This window comes from Scyliorhinus torazame, chromosome 9 (assembly GCF_047496885.1).
Source record: "Scyliorhinus torazame isolate Kashiwa2021f chromosome 9, sScyTor2.1, whole genome shotgun sequence".
NCBI lineage: Eukaryota > Metazoa > Chordata > Chondrichthyes > Carcharhiniformes > Scyliorhinidae > Scyliorhinus > Scyliorhinus torazame.
The window spans coordinates 18,412,790-18,432,558 of NC_092715.1; positions in this window are offsets into that span (position 1 = coordinate 18,412,790).

Sequence of the window (19,769 nt, forward strand, 5' to 3'; positions counted from 1 at the left end):
ATTTTGTCCTGTTTCAACTATTTACAGAAGTTATCGGGAGAAAAGCAAAATGTTCTTGTGAAAAGTCCATATATTGATTTAGATCGACGCCACGAGTCGGTCGGGCGGTCTGGTCGTCCGTGTCGATCGCCTCGGCCCCGGTGGTGGTGGTGGTGCTTGTACCGGTGTTGTCGTCTCCGGGAGCCTTACGGTTTCAGCTTGGGCTTTATTCTTGGTCGGTGCTGAGGGGAGGGGGACCGATCCTCCTGGGAAGGGGGCGGTCGCGGGGTGCGGCGGTGGCAGGAAGGGGGGGGGTTGGGTGAATGGTGTCAGGGGGGTGTGTGTGTTGCCGGCGGGCGCCAGATCCCGCAGGGAGACCGTGTCCTGTCGGCCGTCGGGGTACTCCACGTAAGCGTACTGCGGGTTCGCGTGGAGGAGGTGAACCCTTTCGACCAACGGGTCCGCCTTATGTGCCCGCACATGCTTTCGGAGCAAGATGGGTCCTGGGGCCGCCAGCCAGGTCGGCAGCGACGTTCCAGAGGAGGACCTCCTAGGGAAGACAAGGAGACGCTCATGAGGCGTTTGATTAGTGCTCGTACATAATAGCGACTGGATGGAGTGGAGAGCGTCCGGGAGGACATCCTGCCACCGTGAAACTGGGAGGTCCCTGGACCGTAGGGCCAGTAGGACGGTCTTCCAGACCGTGCCGTTCTCCCTCTCTACTTGCCCGTTCCCCCGGGGGTTGTAGCTGGTCGTCCTGCTTGAGGCTATGCCCTTGCTGAGCAGGAACTGGCGCAGCTCGTCACTCATGAAAGAGGACCCCCTGTCGCTGTGGACGTATGCGGGGCAACCGAACAGTGTGAAGATGGTGTTCAGGGCTTTAATGACTGTGGCCGCGGTCATGTCAGAGCAGGGAATGGCGAATGGGAAGCGGGAGTATTCGTCCACCACATTAAGAAAGTATGTGTTGCGGTCGGTGGAGGGGAGGGGCCCTTTGAAATCGAGACTGAGGTGTTCAAAGGGGCGGGAAGCCTTAATCAGGTGTGCACCATCCGGCCTGAAAAAATGCGGTTTGCATTCCGCGCAGATGTGGCAGTCCCTTGTGACTGTACGGACCTCCTCTAAAGAGTATGGGAGATTGCGGGACTTGATAAAGTGGAAAAACCGAGTGACCCCCGGGTGGCAGAGGTCCTCGTGGAGGGTTTGGAGGCGGTTAATTTGTGCGTTGGCACATGTGCTGCGGGATAGGGCATCGGACGGCTCGTTCAGCTTTCCGGGACGATACAAGATCTCTTAGTTGAAGGTGGAGAGCTCGATCCTCCACCTTAAGATCTTGTCATTTTTGATTTTGCCCCGCAGTGCATTATCGAACATGAAGGCTACCGACCGTTGGTCGGTGAGGAGAGTGAATCTCCTGCCGGCCAGGTAATGCCTCCAATGTCGCACAGCTTCCACTATGGCTTGGGCTTCCTTTTCCACTGAGGAGTGGCGGATTTCTGAAGCGTGGAGGGTTCGAGAGAAAAAGGCCACGGGTCTGCCCGCTTGGTTAAGGGTGGCCGCTAGAGCTACGTCGGAGGCGTCGCTCTCGACCTGGAAGGGGAGGGACTCGTCGATGGTGCGCATCGTGGCCTTTGCGATATCCGCTTTGATGCGGCTGAAGGCCTGGCAAGCCTCTGTCGACAGAGGGAAGGTCGTGGTCTGTATTAGGGGGCGGGCCTTGTCTGCGTACTGGGGGACCCACTGGGCGTAGTATGAAAAAAAACCCAGGCAGCGTTTCAGGGCTTTTGAGCAGTGCGGGAGGGGAAATTCCATGAGGGCGCGCATACGTTCGGGGTCGGGGCCTATTATTCCATTGCGCACTACGTAGCCCAGAATGGCTAGCCGGCTGGTGCTAAAAATGCACTTGTTCTCATTGTACGTGAGGTTCAAGGCTTTGGCGGTCTGGAGGAATTTTTGGAGGTTGGCGTCGTGGTCCTGCTGGTCGTGGCCGCAGATGGTTACATTGTCGAGATACGGGAACGTGGCCCGCAACCCATGTTGATCAACCATTCGGTCCGTCTCCCGTTGGAAGACCGATACCCCGTTTGTGACGCCAAATGGGACCCTTAGGAAATGGTATAATCGCCCGTCTGCCTCGAAGGCTGTGTACTTGCGGTCACTTGGGCGGATGGGGAGCTGATGGTAGGCGGACTTGAGGTCCACGGTGGAGAAGACTTTATATTGGGGAATCCGATTGACCATGTCGGATATGCGGGGGAGAGGGTACGCGTCTAGTTGTGTGTACCTGTTGATGGTCTGGCTATAGTCTATGACCATCCTTTGTTTCTCCCTTGTCTTCACTACTACCACCTGTGCTCTCCAGGGACTATTGCTGGCCTGGATTATGCCTTCCTTTAGTAGCCGCTGGACTTCGGACCGAATGAAGGTCTGGTCCTGGGCGCTGTACCGTCTGCTCCTAGTGGCGACGGGTTTGCAATCCGGGGTGAGGTTCGCAAACAAGGACGGTGGTTGCGCCTTGAGGGTTGCGAGGCCACAGATAGTGAGTGGGGGTATTGGGCCGCCAAATTTGAAGGTAAGGCTCTGTAGATTGCACTGGAAATCTAATCCCAGTAAAGTGGGGGCGCAGAGTTGGGGAAGGACGTGTAGTTTGTAGTTTTTGAACTCCCTCCCCTGCACCGTTAGGGTAACTATGCAGAAACCTTGGATCTGTACGGAGTGGGATCCTGCAGCTAGGGAAATCTTTTGTGTGCTGGGATAGGTGGTCAAGGAACAGCGTCTTACCGTGTCGGGGTGGATAAAGATCTCCGTGCTCCCGGAGTCGACGAGGCATGGTGTCTCGTGGCCGTTTATTAGCACCGTTGTCGTCGTCGTCTGGAGTGTCCGGGGCCGAGCTTGATCGAGCGTAATTGAAGCGAGACGTGGTTGTAGTAGTGGAGTGGGGTCCGTTGTTGCCGTCCAAGATGGCGTCGGGGATGAACAAAATGGCGGCCCCATACATCGCACATGGCTGGGGGGTCACAAGATGGCGGCGGGGGTGGACAAAATGGCCGCCCCCACGCGTCGTACAGGTCTGGGGTGGTCCAAGATGGCCGCGCCCTTCCTCCCCTCGTGGTGGCCGGGACCCAAAATGGCGGCGTCTGCAGGTCGCACATGGGGCGCTGGGGGGGTTGGGGAGCGTTAGGACCGCGCGGGGGCTCCCTCATTTCTGGGGACAGCGGTGGTCGGGACCTAAGTTGGTAGCGCCGGCGGGTCATACATGGGGCGCGGGGGGGGGGGGGGGTTGGGGAACGTAAGCGGCGTGCAGGGCTCCGTTCTCCCGGGACCGCGGTGGTCGTGACCCAGAGCGGCTGCGCCTGCGGGTCATACATGGGGCGCTGGGGGGGTTGGGGAGCGTAAACGGCTTGCAGGGCTCCCTGTTCTCCCGGGACAGCAGCGACCTCGCGGGACCGGCACACAACCGCAAAATGGCCCTTTTTCCCACAGCTCTTGCAGATTGCTGCGCGGGCCGGGCAGCGCTGCCGGGGGTGTTTCGCCTGGCCGCAGAAATAGCAGCGGGTGCCCCCGGTGCGACTTGGTGTTTGGACCGCGCAAGCCTGTGGGGTGTCCGGGGGGGGGGGGGTTTGTCGCGACGGGTACGTACGGAGCCCAATGGGCTGCCGCGCGGTCGGGACCGTAGGCGCGGGTATTACGCGCGGCCACGTCTAGGGAGGCTGCTAGGGCCCGGGCCTCAGAGTCCTAGCGACTCTCTTTCTAGAAGTCTTTGGCGGATTTGGGAGGAATTCATACCTGCCACAAAAGCATCGCGCATTAACATGTCCGTGTGTTCATTTGCGTTCACCGAAGGGCAGCTGCAGGCTCGTCCCAAAATCAGCAGCGCAGCGTAGAATTCGTCCATCGATTCTCCGGGACCTTGCCGTCTCGTCGCGAGCTGGTAGCGAGCGTAGATTTGGTTAACTGGGCGGACATAGAGACTTTTCAGTGCTGCGAACGCAGTCTGGAAATCCTCCGCGACTTCGATGAGGGAGAAAATCTCCGTGCTCACCCTCGAGTGCAGGACCTGTAGTTTTTGGTCTTCTGTGACCCGGCCGGTGGCCGTTCTGAGGTAGGCCTCAAAACAAGCCTGCCAGTGCTTGAAGGCTGCTGCCGCGTTCACTGCGTGGGGGCTGATCCTCAGGCATTCCGGGATGATCCTGAGCTCCATAGTCCTTTTTAGGCACGCTTAATAAATTGTAGCGCACAAAGACTCCGAAAGACGAATAGAGTGAAGTCGATGAGGCTTTATTAAGCGTGTCTGTTCCCCCGCAGCTCGATAGAAGAATGGCCTGCGGGGGAGGACTCCGGCTTCTTATACTCCACCTTCAGGGCGGAGCTAGAGGTCAACGGCCAACCAGGATCCGGGATCTGTCAACCAATGACATTAGGGCTTCCAGTCCCACATGACCCCTAATACATACTACCACACCCTTATCCTGAGATTGTGTGTTTTGTTTTATTTATTTGTTTATATATTTTTAAGTTTAGAGTACCCAATTATTATTTTTTTTTCCAATTAAGGAGCAATTTAGCGTGGCCAATCCGCCTACCCAGTACATCTTTTTGGGCTGTGGGGGTGAGACCCAGGCAGACACGGGGAGAATGTGCAAACTCCACAGGAACAGTGACCCTGGGCCTCGGCGCCGTGAGGCAGCAGTGCTAACCACTGCGCCACCGTGCTGCCCCTGGACAACGTGTTCTAGATCCCCTGACCAGCGGAATCAATATTTCAGCATCCACCCTATCAAACCCCTTCAGAATATTTAAGGGTTCATTGAGATCATCTCCCATCCTTTTAAACTGCAGAGAATATTGGCCCAATTTACTCAGCCTCTCACAGGGCAATCCCCTCATCCCAGGGCCCAATCTGGTGAACCTTCGCTGTACCACCTCCAATGCAGCTTAAATGTGGAGACCAAAACTGCACACAATGCTCCAGATGTGGTCTCACCAAATCCCTGTACAACGCCTGCACTCAAGGGCAGCACGGTAGCATTGTGGATAGCACAATTGCTTCACAGCTCCAGGGTCCCAGGTTCGATTCCCGGCTTGGGTCACTGTCTGTGCGGAGTCTGCACGTCCTCCCCGTGTCTGCGTGGGTTTCCTCCGGGTGCTCCGGTTTCCTCCCACAGTCCAAAGATGTGCAGGTTAGGTGGATTGGCCATGATAAATTGCCCATAGTGTCCAAAATTGCCCATAGTGTTGGGTGGGGTTACTGGGTTATGGGGATAGGGTGGAGGTGTGGATCTTGGTAGGGTGTTATTTCCAATAGCTGGTGCAGACTCGATGGGCCGAATGGCCTCCTTCTGCACTGTAAATTCTATGAATCCCCTCACAATAAAGGCTAACGGGACATTTCCCTTCCTAATTGCTTGCTGGATTCTGCGTTTCTTGTACGAGCTCACCCAGGACCCTTTGAACATCAACACTTACAAATTTATCACTCTTTTTTAAAAAGTATTCTGCGTTTTTAGCCTTGCGACCGAAGTGAGTAATTTCACATTTCCCGACATTATAATCCATCTGCCATCATGTAGCCCACTCACCTAACCTGTCTATACTAGCAGTGACTGGAGGGGTATCACAGGGATTGGTGCCAGAACCCCAGCTATTCACGATATATATTAATGATGAGGGAACAAAATGTCATATCTCCAAATTTGCAGATGACACCAAGTTGTGTGGGAGGGCAAGCTGTGAGGAGGATGCAGAGATGCTTCAGTGTGATTTGGACAAGTTGAGTGAGTGGGCAAATGCATCACTGATGCAGTATAATTTGCATAAATGCGAGGTTATCCACTTTGGTAGCAAAAACAAGAAGACAGATTATTAACTGAATGGCCATAACTTCGAGGGTGCGTGCAACGAGACCTGGGTGTCCTCTCACATCAGTCACTGAAGGTAAGCATGCAGGTGCAGTAGGCAGTAAAGAAGGCTAATGTATGTTGGCCTTCACAACAAGAGGATTTGAGTCCAGGGATGTCTTGTTGCGATTATACATGACCTTGGTGAGGCCACATCTGGAATATTGTGTGCAGTTTTGGTCTCCTTATCTGAGGAAGGATGTTCTAGCTATAGAAGGAGCGCAGCGAAGGTTTACCAGACTGATTCCTGGGATGGCGGGACTGAAGTATGAGGAGAGATTGAATCAGTTAGGATTGTTCTTGCTGGAGTTCAGAAGAATGAGGGGATATTTCATAGAAACTTATAAAATTCTAACAGGATTGGACAGGGTAGATGCAGGAAGGATGTTCCCGATGGTGGGTGTGGTCAGCACGGTAGCACAAGTGGATAGCACTGTGGCTTCACAGCGCCAGGATCCCAGTTTCGATTCCCCGCTGGGTCACTGTCTGTGCGGAGTCTGCACGTTCTCCCCGTGTCTGCGTGGGTTTCCTCCGGGTGCTCCAGTTTCCTCCCATAGTCCAAAGACGTGAAGGTTAGGTGGATTGACCGTGATAAATTGCCCTTAGTGACCAAAAAGGTTAGGAGGGGTTATTGGGTTACGGGGATAGGGTGGAAGTGAGGGCTTAAGTGGGTCGGTGCTGACTCGATGGGCCGAATGGCCTCCTTCTGCACTGTATGTTCTATGTAAAACCAGGGGTCAAAATCTGGGGATACGGGGTAGACCATTTAGGACAGAGATGAGGAGAAATTTCTTCATCTGGAGCGTGGTCGGCCTGTGGAACTCGCTCCCACAGGAAGTAGTTGAGGCCAAGCATTGTGGGTGATATTCTCCGACCGTTCGGATTCTCCGTTCCTGCCGGCATCACACCCCCGCCCATGGGTTTCCCGGCAGCATGGGGTGTCTTCAATGGGAAATCCAAGTGGAGAATAGCTCACTGCCGAGAAACACATGGCTGGGGGAATGGACAATCCAATCTGGTATGTTTTCTAGAAGCAGTTAGACATGGCCCTTGTGGCTGAAGGGTTGAAAGAATACGGGGGGGAAAGCGGGAACAGGTTACTGAGTTGGATGATCAGCCATGATCAGAATGAATGGCGGAGCGGCCTCGAAGGGCTGAATGGCCTCCTCCTGCTCTTATTTTCTATGTTTCGATATCTCTTTGTAGCCTCCCCACAGCTTACCTCTCCACCTAGCTTGGAATCATCAGCAAACTTTGATACATTAGTCTACTCTGTCACTTCATCTAAGTCATCAATATAGATTGTAAATAGCTGAGGCCCCAGCAGCGATCATTCCGGCGCTCCACTTTTCACTGCCTGCAAACTTGGAAAAGGCCCGTTTAAGCCGGCTCCCGGTCTTCTATATGTCACTCAGTCATCTAGAAGAGCCCATTGGCCCACCGTGGCCATGTCGACCTTTCTTTGTGGAGCTTTCCAATCAGTACCACCGGCCCTTTCTCTTCCTTGTTAGCTCTGTAAATGTCCTCCACTTCCATCCACTTTTACCCAATTTAAAAGCTTTTTAAAATTCATTTCTGAGATGTTGACGTTTCTGCCTAGGCCCAGCATTTATTGCCCATCCCTCGTTGCCCTTCAGAAGGTGGTGCTGAGCTGCCTTCTTGAGCCGCTGCAGTCACTGAGGTGCAGGTACACCCACTGTGCTGTTAGGGAGGGCGTTCCAGGATTTTGCCCCAGTGACAGTGAAGGAACGGCCGATATATTTCCACGTCAGGGTGGTGAGTGACTTGGAGGGGAACCTCCAGGTGGTGGGGTTCCCAGGTATCTGCTGCTCTTGTCCTTCTAGATGGGAGTGGTTGTGGGTTTGGAAGGTGCTGCCTAAGGAACCTTGGTGAGTTCCTGCAGTGCATCTTGCAGATGGTACACACGGCTGCCACTGTGTGTCGGTGGTGGAGGGTTTAAATGTTTGTGGAAGGGGGTGCCAATCCAGCGGGGCTGCTTTGTCCTGGATGGTGTCGAGCTTCTTGAGTGTTGTTGGAGCTGCACTCATCCAGGCAAGTGGAGAGTATTCCATTACACTCCTGACTTGTGCCTTGTAGATGGTGGACAGGCTTTGGGGGGGTCAGGAGGTGAGTTACTCGCTGCAGGATTCCCAGCCTTTGACCTGCCCTGGTAGCCACAGTATTAATATTTTTTTAAATATAAATTTAGTGTACGCAATTCATTTTTTCCAATTAAGGGGCAATTTAGCATGGCCAATCCACCTACCCTGCACATCTTTGGGTTGTGGGGGTGAAACCCACACAAACACGGGAGAATGTGCAAACTCCACACAGACAGTGACCCAGAGTCGGGATCGAACCTGGGACCTCGGCGCCATGAGGCAGCAATGCTAACCACTGTGCCACCGTGCTGCCCTTCCACAGTATTAATATGACTAGTCCAGTTCAGTTTCAGATCGATGGTAACCCCCAGGATGTTGATTGTGGGGGATTCAGTGAGGGTAATGCCATTGAATGTCAAGGGGCGGTGGTTAGATTCTCTATTGTTGGAGACGGTTGTTGTCTGGCACTTGATGCCGAGGGCAGTCCCTCTCACCTCACCTCTGGAGTTCAGCCCCTGTCCAAGTTTGAACCAAGGCTGTAATGAGGTCAGGAGCGGAGTGACCCTGGCGGAACCCAAACTGAGCGTCCGTGAGCAGGTTATTGCTGAGTAAATGCCGCTTGATAGCTCTGTTGATGACTCCTCCCATCACTTTGCTGATGATGGAGAGGAGGCTGACGGGGTGTAATTGGGTGGGCTGGATTTCACACTTTTTGAATCATGTTATTCTTGAATCTGTTTGCACCTTGCTTTCAGGCAGTGCACAGCAGCTTACTTATAAAAACGTGGGCAGCGGAAAAATAAATGGTGTTTGACCGGCAGAGCAGTGAGAGGCCGGAAAATCATGTGATAAAACCTCCAACCAGATGTGGAGACCCAATCCTGAAATAGGAAAGACAGTGAAGGGCGGGGGGTGGGGGAAAGCCCAGCTCAGTCTCCCGATATTCCTGCCAAGAAAGATGATCTCACAATTTCCTGGCTCTGCCTTTCCCTCCACTTTACAAGGTTGCTGTTCTGGGGAAGCTTCTAGAAGATCTGTTTCTGCCTGGCCTCAAACAGACCTGTTTTTCATTTTTTTGCAACGATTCGATCCAGTTTCTGACTGTCTGTCCAGATCGCTTACGATGCAGGTACAATTTCAACATTTGTTTCAATTTATTTAGGATATCAAACTAGATGAAATGAAATGAAAATCGCTTATTGTCACAAGTAGGCTTCAATGAAGTTACTGTGAAAAGCCCCTAGTTGCCACATTCCGGCGCTTGTTCGGGGAGGCTGGTACGGGAATTGAACCGTGCTGCTGGCCTGCTTTAAAAGCCAGCAATTTAGCCCAGTGTGCTAAACCAGCCCCTATAATGATGATTAACTACACTTGCACACTAAGCTATCTCTCTCTCACTCTTCACTAGTCACTCCTAACACGAAGAGGTGGGAACTCTGAGTTTAACTTTTATACCTATGTCTGGTGCTGCCAACTAGTGGTTACCTAGCACTTGCTTATGGATGTTAACCCTTTACATACACACCGATATACAGGTCACTACATACGTGTGTGTGTGTTGCTTTTCTCCGGGCGCTCCAGTTTCCGCCCACAAGTGTGGTGACCAGAATTGAACACTATATTCCAAGTGTGGCTTAATTAAGGTTCTATACAGCTGAAATGAAAATGAAATAAAAATCGCTTATTGTCACAAGTAGGCTTCAAATGAAGTTACTGTGAAAAGCCCCTAGTCGCCACATTCCGGCGCCTGTTCGGGGAGGCTGTTACGGGAATTGAACCGTGCTGCTGGCCTGCCTTGGTTTGCTTTCAAAGCCAGCGATTTAGCCCTGTGCTAAACCAGCCCCATGAAGGGAAGGGTTTGTGTCAGCTCCGGCCTGAGGCGCACTGTTGCAGCCTGAGAATCCCAGCAAGTGAATCTTGACCCCTGGTTACATTTTCACCTTCATAAGTGGACAGCTTCAAACTACCACACTGTAAATTGCTTTGATCAAAAAGGTAAGTATACCACATAGAAGTTGTTGAAGTGAATAGTTTTTAAAACTCTCCCACAGGATACGCGCGTCATTGCCTTGGCCAACATTATTGCCCATCCCTCATTGCTCTTGTCATCGGTCTGGGCCACCACTTATGTATAAAGTTAACAACCATTTCTACTTGCTTATCTTGGTGCAGAGTCCTTGGAGAGAGCTCCCTTTTTAGGACCAAACTGAAAACATTCTGCTCAGCTTCGGGTCCGTAGGCAACTATCTTCCAGATCTGGCCCCTCCCACTCGCTATCCCAGCTACACTCCAAGCACACAGTATTCTTTTGTCTCTTGTTACAAGATGTGCCTTGATTTGTTTAGCCAGGCTCAAACTATTACAACATTACATTAGCTGTCTATCTGCAAATGGGTAAAATAGCTTTGAATTTCTATTAGCAAAGCCCTTCCTCTGCAAAGATCACTGATTACCTCACTTTTCATCACAGCTCTAGCAGACAAACTGGCTGGAATTCTCTGACCGTTGCGTTTCACTTTTCCCGGTGTCAGCGCACCTCCACCTGCGGAATTCCAGCCGGCCCGAGGTGGTTTCAATGGGAAATCCCATTGACAAGCGGCGGGAAGAAGAATTCCACCTCCAGCAAACGGTGAACCGCCATAAAGCACATGGCCAGGAAACCAGAAAATTCAACTCATTGTCTTTAAGAACTCTAACCTAAGTTTTTAATAACATTACTGCAAAAATATAAACTATAAAACATGACAATTTCTTATATTCATCACACCCTTGAGAAGGTGGTGGTGAGCTGCCTTCTTGAACCTCTGCAATCCATGTGGTGTAGGTACACCCACCGTGCTGTTAGGGAGGGTGTTCCAGGATTTTGACCCAGTGACATAGAAGGAACGGCGATATTTTACATGAAGAGATGGTGGCTAGTGGTAATATCACTGGATTAGTAATCTAGAGGCCCAGGCTAATGCTCTGGGGACATGGGTTCAAATCCCACTACAGCAATTGGTAGAATTTAAATTGAATCCATAAAATCTGGAACATAAAGCAAATCTTAGTAATGGTGACCATGAAACTATTATCAATTGTGGTAAAACCCCACCTGGTTCACAAATATCCTCGAGGGAAGGAAATCTGCCGTCCTTACCTGGTCTGGCCGACATGTGACTCCAGACCCACAGCAATGTGGTTGACTCATAACTGCTTTCCAAAACGCCCGAGGAAACCACTCCGTTCAAGGGCAATTTGGGAAGGGCAACAAATGCTGGTTTTAACGGCAAAAGGAGCAATTAAAAAAAAAATAATAAAAAAATTTGGGAAGGTGTGTGGCTTGGAGGGGAACTTTCAGGTGTTGCCATGTTGCTCTTGGCCTTCTAGGTGGACCCGAAAGGTCCTGTCTGGAGCCATTTCTGCAGGGGGCGGGGGTGGGTGGGTGCGGGGAGATACTCCCAGCTTTCCACAGGAGTGCTTCCGGAGCGGGCGAGCACTCATTTTAAGATTATGCCATCGCCCTCAGAGAAAATGTTTCCCAGTACTTTGGAAACAGCCTGGGAGAAGGGAGGGCTGGTAATAAGTCCCGGGAAAGGCACCAAGGAGGGACTGGGGGGGTGTTGTAAAGATATGGGGTGTAGTCCAGCATCTTACCGCCATTGTGGCATGCTACTAGGGACGGGAACCTCAGTGATTGCCCATTGGGGGCCAATCGAGCAATTTATTTATTCTATTAAGGCCTTTCTCGCAGCCTTGCTGGCATTTTACCAGAAAGGGGCTGTCAATGCATGAGGAGGCCAGGCAATGTGTTCCCCAGGGACGGAGGTGGGGGTTGGGGGGGGGGGGGGGGAGGAGTAACCACTCCTTTATGGCTAACCACTCCTTTATGGCTGATCCATGGCATCCGAGGGCTTCCCTGGATGATATTGGCCACGCTATGACTCTGCCCCCTCCATTTAACACAACCCCCCGCCCGCACAATGACCGGAGTCTTCCTGTTTGAGGCTAGCTTTCTGCAGAAGAAGCGACCCTATCTGCGAAGGTATCTTGGTATAGAGGCTTGTCCTACAACCACGGCTAGCCCTCGGGAAGGGGGAAACAGTTGCTAATTGGCCACCGCTGGTAAAATGCTCCCCACCCCCTCCCCAGAGTTTTGGCCTCCCCGATGGCGTCGGCCCTCACTATTGGCCCGAGCAGCGGGACTTCATCCATGCTGACCGCTAAACGAGAGATAATTGCATGGCCTGAAACGTTAACCCTGTTTCTCTCTCCACAGATGCTGCCTGACCTGCTGAGTATTCCCGGCACTTTCTGTCTTCATTTCGGATTTCCAGCATCTACAGTAGTTTGCTATAGTATCAGCCAGTGACTCCCAGTAAATCCTTTCATAGTTTTAAGCACCGGCCAACAAATCCTTCCTGAAAACTAAGGAAATTTCATAGTGATCAGTTGGTACGAACAACTTCCAGAGCAGTGGAGGTGAAAACTCTCCGTAGCCAGAAACAGTGGAATATTTTTATTAATTAATTTGCAGGTTCTGGGCGTCAATGGCAAGGCCAGTACTTCTTGCCCATCCTAATTGCCCTTGAACCGAGTGTCTTGCTCGGCCATTGCAGGGGGAAGTTGAGGCTCAACGGCACGGACTGCAGCTGTTCAAGGAGGTGTTCCACCACTACCTTCTTAAAGGAAAGGAGGGATTGGTGATGATAATGCTCCCCTCGCCCATATCGCATGAAAGCATTTTTTTAAAATTATGATGAGCGCTGGGGTCTTCCTCATCCATATTCATCTTTGTGAGGAATGCTCCCTTAAGTTTGAAGATGGACACATTGATTGTGAGAAAGGAAGAAATAGGAGCAGCCCTCCGAGTCTGCTCCGTCATTCTGTAAAGGCGTCGCTGAAGTGACAGCAGGACACCCCTGCACCTGCCCCCTCATTAACCGTGACTCCTTGGTCAATCAGAAAGCTGTCTAACTCGGCCTTGAATATGGTCAATGACCCCGCCCCCACCTGTACCAGGGGAATAGAGTTCCAAAGACCATGGGCCCTATGAGAGAATAAATTCTTTCACGGAAGGCCATGATTGGTGGAGATGGTGGTGTATTGGTGGTCCGCGGCAGCTGGTGGAATTGGAATTAAATTAATAAATCTGGAATTCATAGGCAGTCTTAGTAATGGTGACCATGACAACTATCATTTATTGTAAAAACCCATTATGTTCCCTCATGACTTTTAGCAAAGGGTGTCTGCCACCCTTAGCTGGTCTGGTCTATCCTGGGCGTCGTCATTGACCAGAACTGACCTGGACCAGTCATGTAAATTCTGTGGCTACAAGATCAAGGTCAGAGGCTGGAAATTCTCACCTCCTGACTCCCCAAAGCCTGTCCACCATCTACAAGGCACAAGTCAGGAGTGTGATGGAATATCCTCCGCTTGCCTGGATGAGTTGTTGTGGGCCAGGGTTTAGAGAACCCCAAAGTGTATCATGGAGTTCACCTGACCCACAACGTTTACTAGATTGTGGTATGGGGAGCACACGGCCCACTCTACAGGTGTGGAACAGCAGATATGGAAAAGGGTTTTTTAAAGCAAAACAATGTTTATTCTATGAACTCAAGTTAACCTTTTTGAAACATGCAGTGAACATCTTAGCAACCATCAATTCAAATACAACCCCCAAAGAATACAACACTAAGTAATCCTTAATAACTTCCCAAACAACATCCAGAAGCCAGAAGAAACACCTTTTAACAGGAGCACATCAGGTTTACATTCACTACTGAAAACATTTATAATTCTGAATTCGCCCAAGTGATGAAGAGATAGTCTTTTCATGGCAGAGAGATCAACAGTACACCTGCTCTGTCTGGCTTCAGCTCCAACACTGAAAACAAAACTAAAACACACCCTGCAGCAAACAGCCTAAAACGCAAGTAAAAAGCTGACAGACAGCCCAGCTCCACCCACACTCTGACATCACTAGTAAACACCCATTTCTTAAAGGTACATTTCTTAAACACCCATTTCTTAAAGGTACTCTCACACGACAGAGTGCAGCTCCCAAGAACACTCAAGAAGCTGAACACCATTCAGGCCAAAGCAACCTGCTTGATAGGCACCCCAGACCACCTTAAATATTCACTCCCCCACCACCAACAGACAATGGCAGCTGTGTGTACCATCTGCAAGATGCACTACAGGAACTCCAGACAGCACTTTCCAAACCCATGTCCGCTACCACTCAGAAGGACAAGAGCAGCAGACACATAGGAACATTACCACCTAGTTCCCCTCCAAGTCACTCACTGTCCTGACTTGGAATAAAAGCGCCGCTCCTTCACTGCCGCTGGGTTAAAATAATGGAATTTGCACTGTGGGTGTACCTGCACCACACAGACTGCAGCCGTTCAAAGTGCTTCCCAAGAGGCGATGTGGGATGGGAAATAAATGCTGGCCTAGCCAGCGGCACTTACTTCCTTTGAATGAATAAATTTAAGAAATGTGATTCCAGACCCAATATGGTTGACTGACATCTGAAATCGCCCAGCAAGTCACTCCGTTCAAGAGCAATTGGGGATGGGCAGCAATTGCTGGGATGCTCACACCCCATGAAAGAATAAAGGGGAGAGAAAATATGAAGTTGCCATGGAGGCAGGGCCGAGAGACCTAAGATCATACAGGGGCTGGTTTAGCACAGGGCTAAATCGCTGGCTTTGAAAGCAGACCAAGGCAGCCCAGCAGCACGGTTCAATTCCCGTACCGGCCTCCCCGAACAGGGGCCGGAATGTGGCGACTAGGGGCTTTTCACAGTAACTTCATTTGAAGCCTACTTGTGACAATAAGCGCTTTTCATTTCATTTCCATTTTTCATTTCATTTTTTCATTTCATTTCATTCACAACGTAGGAGCAGAAATTGGCCATCCGGCCCATTGAGTCAGCTCTGCCATTCAATGAGATCATGGCTGATCTGATATGATAATCCTCAACTCCACTTTCCCGCCTTGCCCCCAGAACCCTTGATTCCCTCCGTCTCTCTCAGCCTTGAACATGCTTAACGACCCAGCCTCTACAGCTCACTGCGGTAACGAATTCCAGATCTGGCTCTGCCATTTATTATGATCATGGCTGATCATCAAATTGGATACTCTTATCCCATCTCCCCTGCCCCCCACCCCCCACCCCCCCATATACCTTGATCCCATTAGCCCCAAGACCTGTATCTAATTCATTCTAGCAATTACACAACATTTTGGCCTCAACTACTTTCAGTGGGAGTGGTAGAATTTTATGCTTCTGTGAGATCCCCTCTCACTCTTCTAAACTCCAATGAATATAATCCTAACCGATTTAGTCTCTCCTCGTATGACAGTCCCACCATCCCAGGAATCAGCCTGGTAAACCTTCGCTGCACTCCCTCCGTAGCAAGAACATCCTTCCTCAGATAAGGACACCAAAACTGCACACTATACTCCAGGTGTGTCCTCACTAATGCCCTATACAATTGTAGTAAAACATCCCTATTCCTATCCTCAAATCCTCTCGCTATGAAGGCCAACATACCATTTGCCTTCTTTACTGCCTGCTGTACCCTGTGCGCTTATTTTCAGCGACTGATGCAGGAGGACACCAAGATCTCGCTGAGTATCCATCTCAGCTTCTCATTATTAGATAATTCCCCCCAACCCAGGGACCAATCTAGTGAACCTTCGCTGTACCACCTCCAATTCAGGTATATCTTCTCTTAAATAAGGGCGCGGTTTTATGGCCACACTGCGTCTGAAAAGCAGATCGCCGTGGCGATGGGAGCCGGGAGACCCGCTCCCCGGATCTACCCGGCTCGCAATGCCTCACTAGATCGCATCGGATCTCGGCAGATGCTGCGATGTAAATCCTGCCCATTGTGGACAGGATTGTCATGATATTCAGATGAACATCATGGTGCAAATACACATACACACTGATGGACAGATCAACGGACCAATCCATACACACACAACATCACAGCCAATCACAAGCAAGAGCATACACACTATAAAACGGGGAACACAACACTTCCCGCTCATTCCAGCAGGAGACAGCTCCGGGCACAGAGCTCACAACAAGCCACTCAGACAGTCACCATGTGCTGAGTGCCTCTTCAAGATAGTGTTAGGGCTGGGTCCACAGGTTAGAGGATAATGAACGAACCACAGTAGCCAGTTTACAGATGTTGTTTTTGTTAGTAATAAAACTGAGTTGTACCATCCGCAACCGTGTTGGTTCGCCTGTGTAGCAGAGCACCCAGCACGACAAGGATCACTTTTTAGCAAATCTGCATATTGATGCGAGACAGCTAGTCTCACTTTAATGCGCAGATACCCGTGTTACCCAAGGTGTAGCATCTATCTCGCAATGCTGATAAAACCGGTGCGGCCATAGCCACGTGTTCCCTGCTGAGGACCCTTTACAGCCTTGTGTATGTCAGCACTGTGAGCGCCGGGAAACACGCGGCTAAACGCACTCGCTGCGGGACTGTGCTCACTTTTAGTATAGTCACGCCAAAAACTGCACACGGTATTCCAGATGTGGTGTCCCCAAAACTCTGGCCGGGATTCTCCGGCCACCCCCGCCCAGAGACCGGAACGTCCTGGCCGAGGTCAATGGACCTTTTCAGGGTCTGCGTCCCGCTCGTGGCGATCTTGGCGAGGATCGTGCAAGTGTGGCTATAAGAAGTTCTCTGGCACGTCAGCACTTTGCTAAGAAGCAACCACAAATATCTGTCCACTTCCTCCGCACATTCTCCTGTTTCTCTGCTGTACCATGGCTCTCTGCCTCAATGTAGCTTGGCTGTTATTGCACACATTCATTGCAGTTTACCAGGCAACACCCTGCTGAATGAAAAGAGACACAACAGCTCACATAGCATGAAAATGAAGAAATAAATCACTTAATGCTGTGTCCCAGACTCTGGGGAAAGTCCCAGTTCTTTCCCTGGAAACCACACGATCTTAGGTTTCATTTCTCTGTATCCTTGCAAAACCTTCTTTTTCTAATTCTCTTGATTTGTTTATGGGATGTGGGTGTCACAGGCTGGGCCAGCATTTATTGCCCATCCCCAGTTGCCCTTTATCTGAGTGGTTTGCTAGGCAGAGGCCGGTTAAGAGTCAACCACATTGCTGTGTGGGTCTGGAGTCACATGTAGGCCAGACCGGGTAGGGACGGCAGATTTCCTTCCCTAAAGGACATCAGTGAACCAGATGGGTTTTTACGACAATTGACAATGGTTTCATGGTCATTAGACTTTGAATTCCTATCTGATGAAAATTTTATTAAATCGGCCCCCCCCCCCCCATTAATAATAATCTTTATTGTCACAAGTAGGCTTACATTAACACTGCAATGAAGTTTCTGTGAAAACCCCTAGTCGCCACATTCCGGCACCTGTTCAGGTACACAGAGGGAGAATTCAGAATGTCCAATTCACCTAACAGCACGGGCGGGATTCTCTAAAAATGGGGTTTTGTCCCCACGCCAGCAGGAAAACCAGCGGCAACAACTCCGACGTCAATAGCCCCCGAAAGTGAGGAATTCTCACCTTTCTAGGGGGCTAGGTTGCTGCCAGAGACGTCCCCGCAGCTCCAGCCGGCGCCGGAGGGCCGGCGCGAGTTCGCGCATGCGCAGAACGTCCGGTGTATTTCCGCGCGTGCGCGGGGGTTCCCTTCTCCGCATTGGCCCCCCCGGGCAATATGGTGGAGCCCTACAGGGGCCTGGCACGGAGGAAAGAAGGCCCCCACAGAACCAGCCTGCCCGCAGATCGGCAGGCCCCGATCGCGGGCCAGGCCACCGTGGGGGTGCCCCGCCTGGGGTCGGATCCCCCCCCCCTACCCAGGACGGTCCCCGCACACTTACTTGCCAGGTCCCGCCGGTGTCAGAGGTGAGTGACTCACGCCAGCGGGACTGGGCAAAACTTGACGGCCACTCGGCCCAACAAGGCCTGGAGAATCGCTGGAGGGGCCGCTGTCAACGGCCCCCGAAAAACGGCGCTGGAGAATAGGGAAGCCACACGGGGATTCTCCCCCGGCACCGGGTCGGAGAATCCTGGCCCACATAGTTCGGGACTTGTGGGAGGAAACCGGAGCACCCGGAGGAAACCCACGCCGACACGGGGAGAGTCTGCACAGACAGTGACCCAAGCCGGGAATCGAACCTGGGACTCTGGTGCTGCAAATCAACTGTGCTAACCACTGTGCTACCGTGCCACCCATTGATGCAGTACCATTCCAGATTGTAACAATCACTGCACAAAAACATTTTCCTCCTGTCTCGTCAGATTCTTTTGCCAATAACCTTAAAGCTGATTATCGGTCACCCACTCCTGGAAACAGGCCGTCAACATGTCGCCTTCAAGGGTATGTGTTTGTGAACCCAGCCCCCCCTCCCAGATCTCTCCATTCCTGCCCTTCTTTAAAATCGTACCATTTATTTTCAATCAAGTGTTGGACAAGAGTTTGATACACGTGGGGCGGGATTCTCCCAGCCCCGCACCGGGTCGGAGAATAACCGCGCCACGCCGGCACGCGATTCTCCGCGCAGCGGAGATTCGGCGTTGGCGCGGTGCCGGTCGCGGGCCGCTCCACGCGGCCGGGCTGCCGGTTCTCCGGCCTGGATGGGCCGAGCGTCCCACCGGCGCTGGTCGCAGCCGGTGGGAAGTCTGCGCGCAGGATCGGGGGGCAGCCTGTGGAGGGGCGGCGGGGGGGGGGGGCTCAGACCCCTGGGGGGGGGCTGCGATGGGACCTGGCCCGCGATCGGGGCCCATCGATCGGCGGGCCGGCCTCTCGCTCCCCGGGCCTATTTTCTTACGCGCCGGCCCCTGAACTCCTGGCCCCCTGTAGGGGCCAGAATCGGTACTCCCAGCGGCCCGTTCACGCTGTCGTGAAACGCGACGGCGTTTCCATCGGCGTGGACACTCTGCCGCCGAATGGGAGAATCCCGCCCGTGGGTTTTGTTACTGTCAGTTCTATTACATTCGCCCGTCTCACTTCCTCTGTGCCCCTTGCAATCCACCGAGTCCGATGCATGAAGAGGTTCTATTGAACCGGGTTGGTCAGTTTGTACCATTAACATATTGGTCATCTTGGTAACCCAGAAGCCGGGATGATCGCTCCAAAACCGCGGTGTGGAATTTCACGGCTTCTCTGTGGCAGACATGGGGCCACAAAGTGCGGCGAGTTGCTCAAAGGTCCATTGATTTTGGCGGGACTGGAAGATACTGCTGGTGGAAAGGGCTGGAAAATTCAGGCCATGAGCTGAAATCCCACTCTGGCAGTTGGAGTAATTTAAGTTCAATCAATTTAATAAAATACTTGTCCCATTAACTTCAATGAGAATCACAAAATCACTAATGTCCGTTAGGGAAGGAAATCTGCCGTCCTTACCGGGTCCGGCCGACAGATCCCCAGCAATATGGTTGACTCCTAACTCGCCTCTGAAATGGCTGAGCTGGGCGTCACGGTTGCGCAGTGGTTAGCACTGCTTCCTCGCGGCGCCAGGAGTTAGGTTCGATCCCACTGTCCCTGTCACTGTCCGTGTGGAGTTTGCACATTCCCCCGTGTCTGCGTGGGTCTCGCCCCCACAACCCAAAGATGTGCAGGGTAGGTGGATTGGCCACGCTAAATTACCCCCTTAATTGGGGAGAAAAAAAGAATTGGGTACTTGAAACTATAAAAAAAAAAGAGTGGTGGGCAATAAGGACTGGTCTAGCTACTGATGCTCACATCGCATGAAAAAACAACAAAAACCCTGTACTCGCTGGCCACCCTGTACTCACAA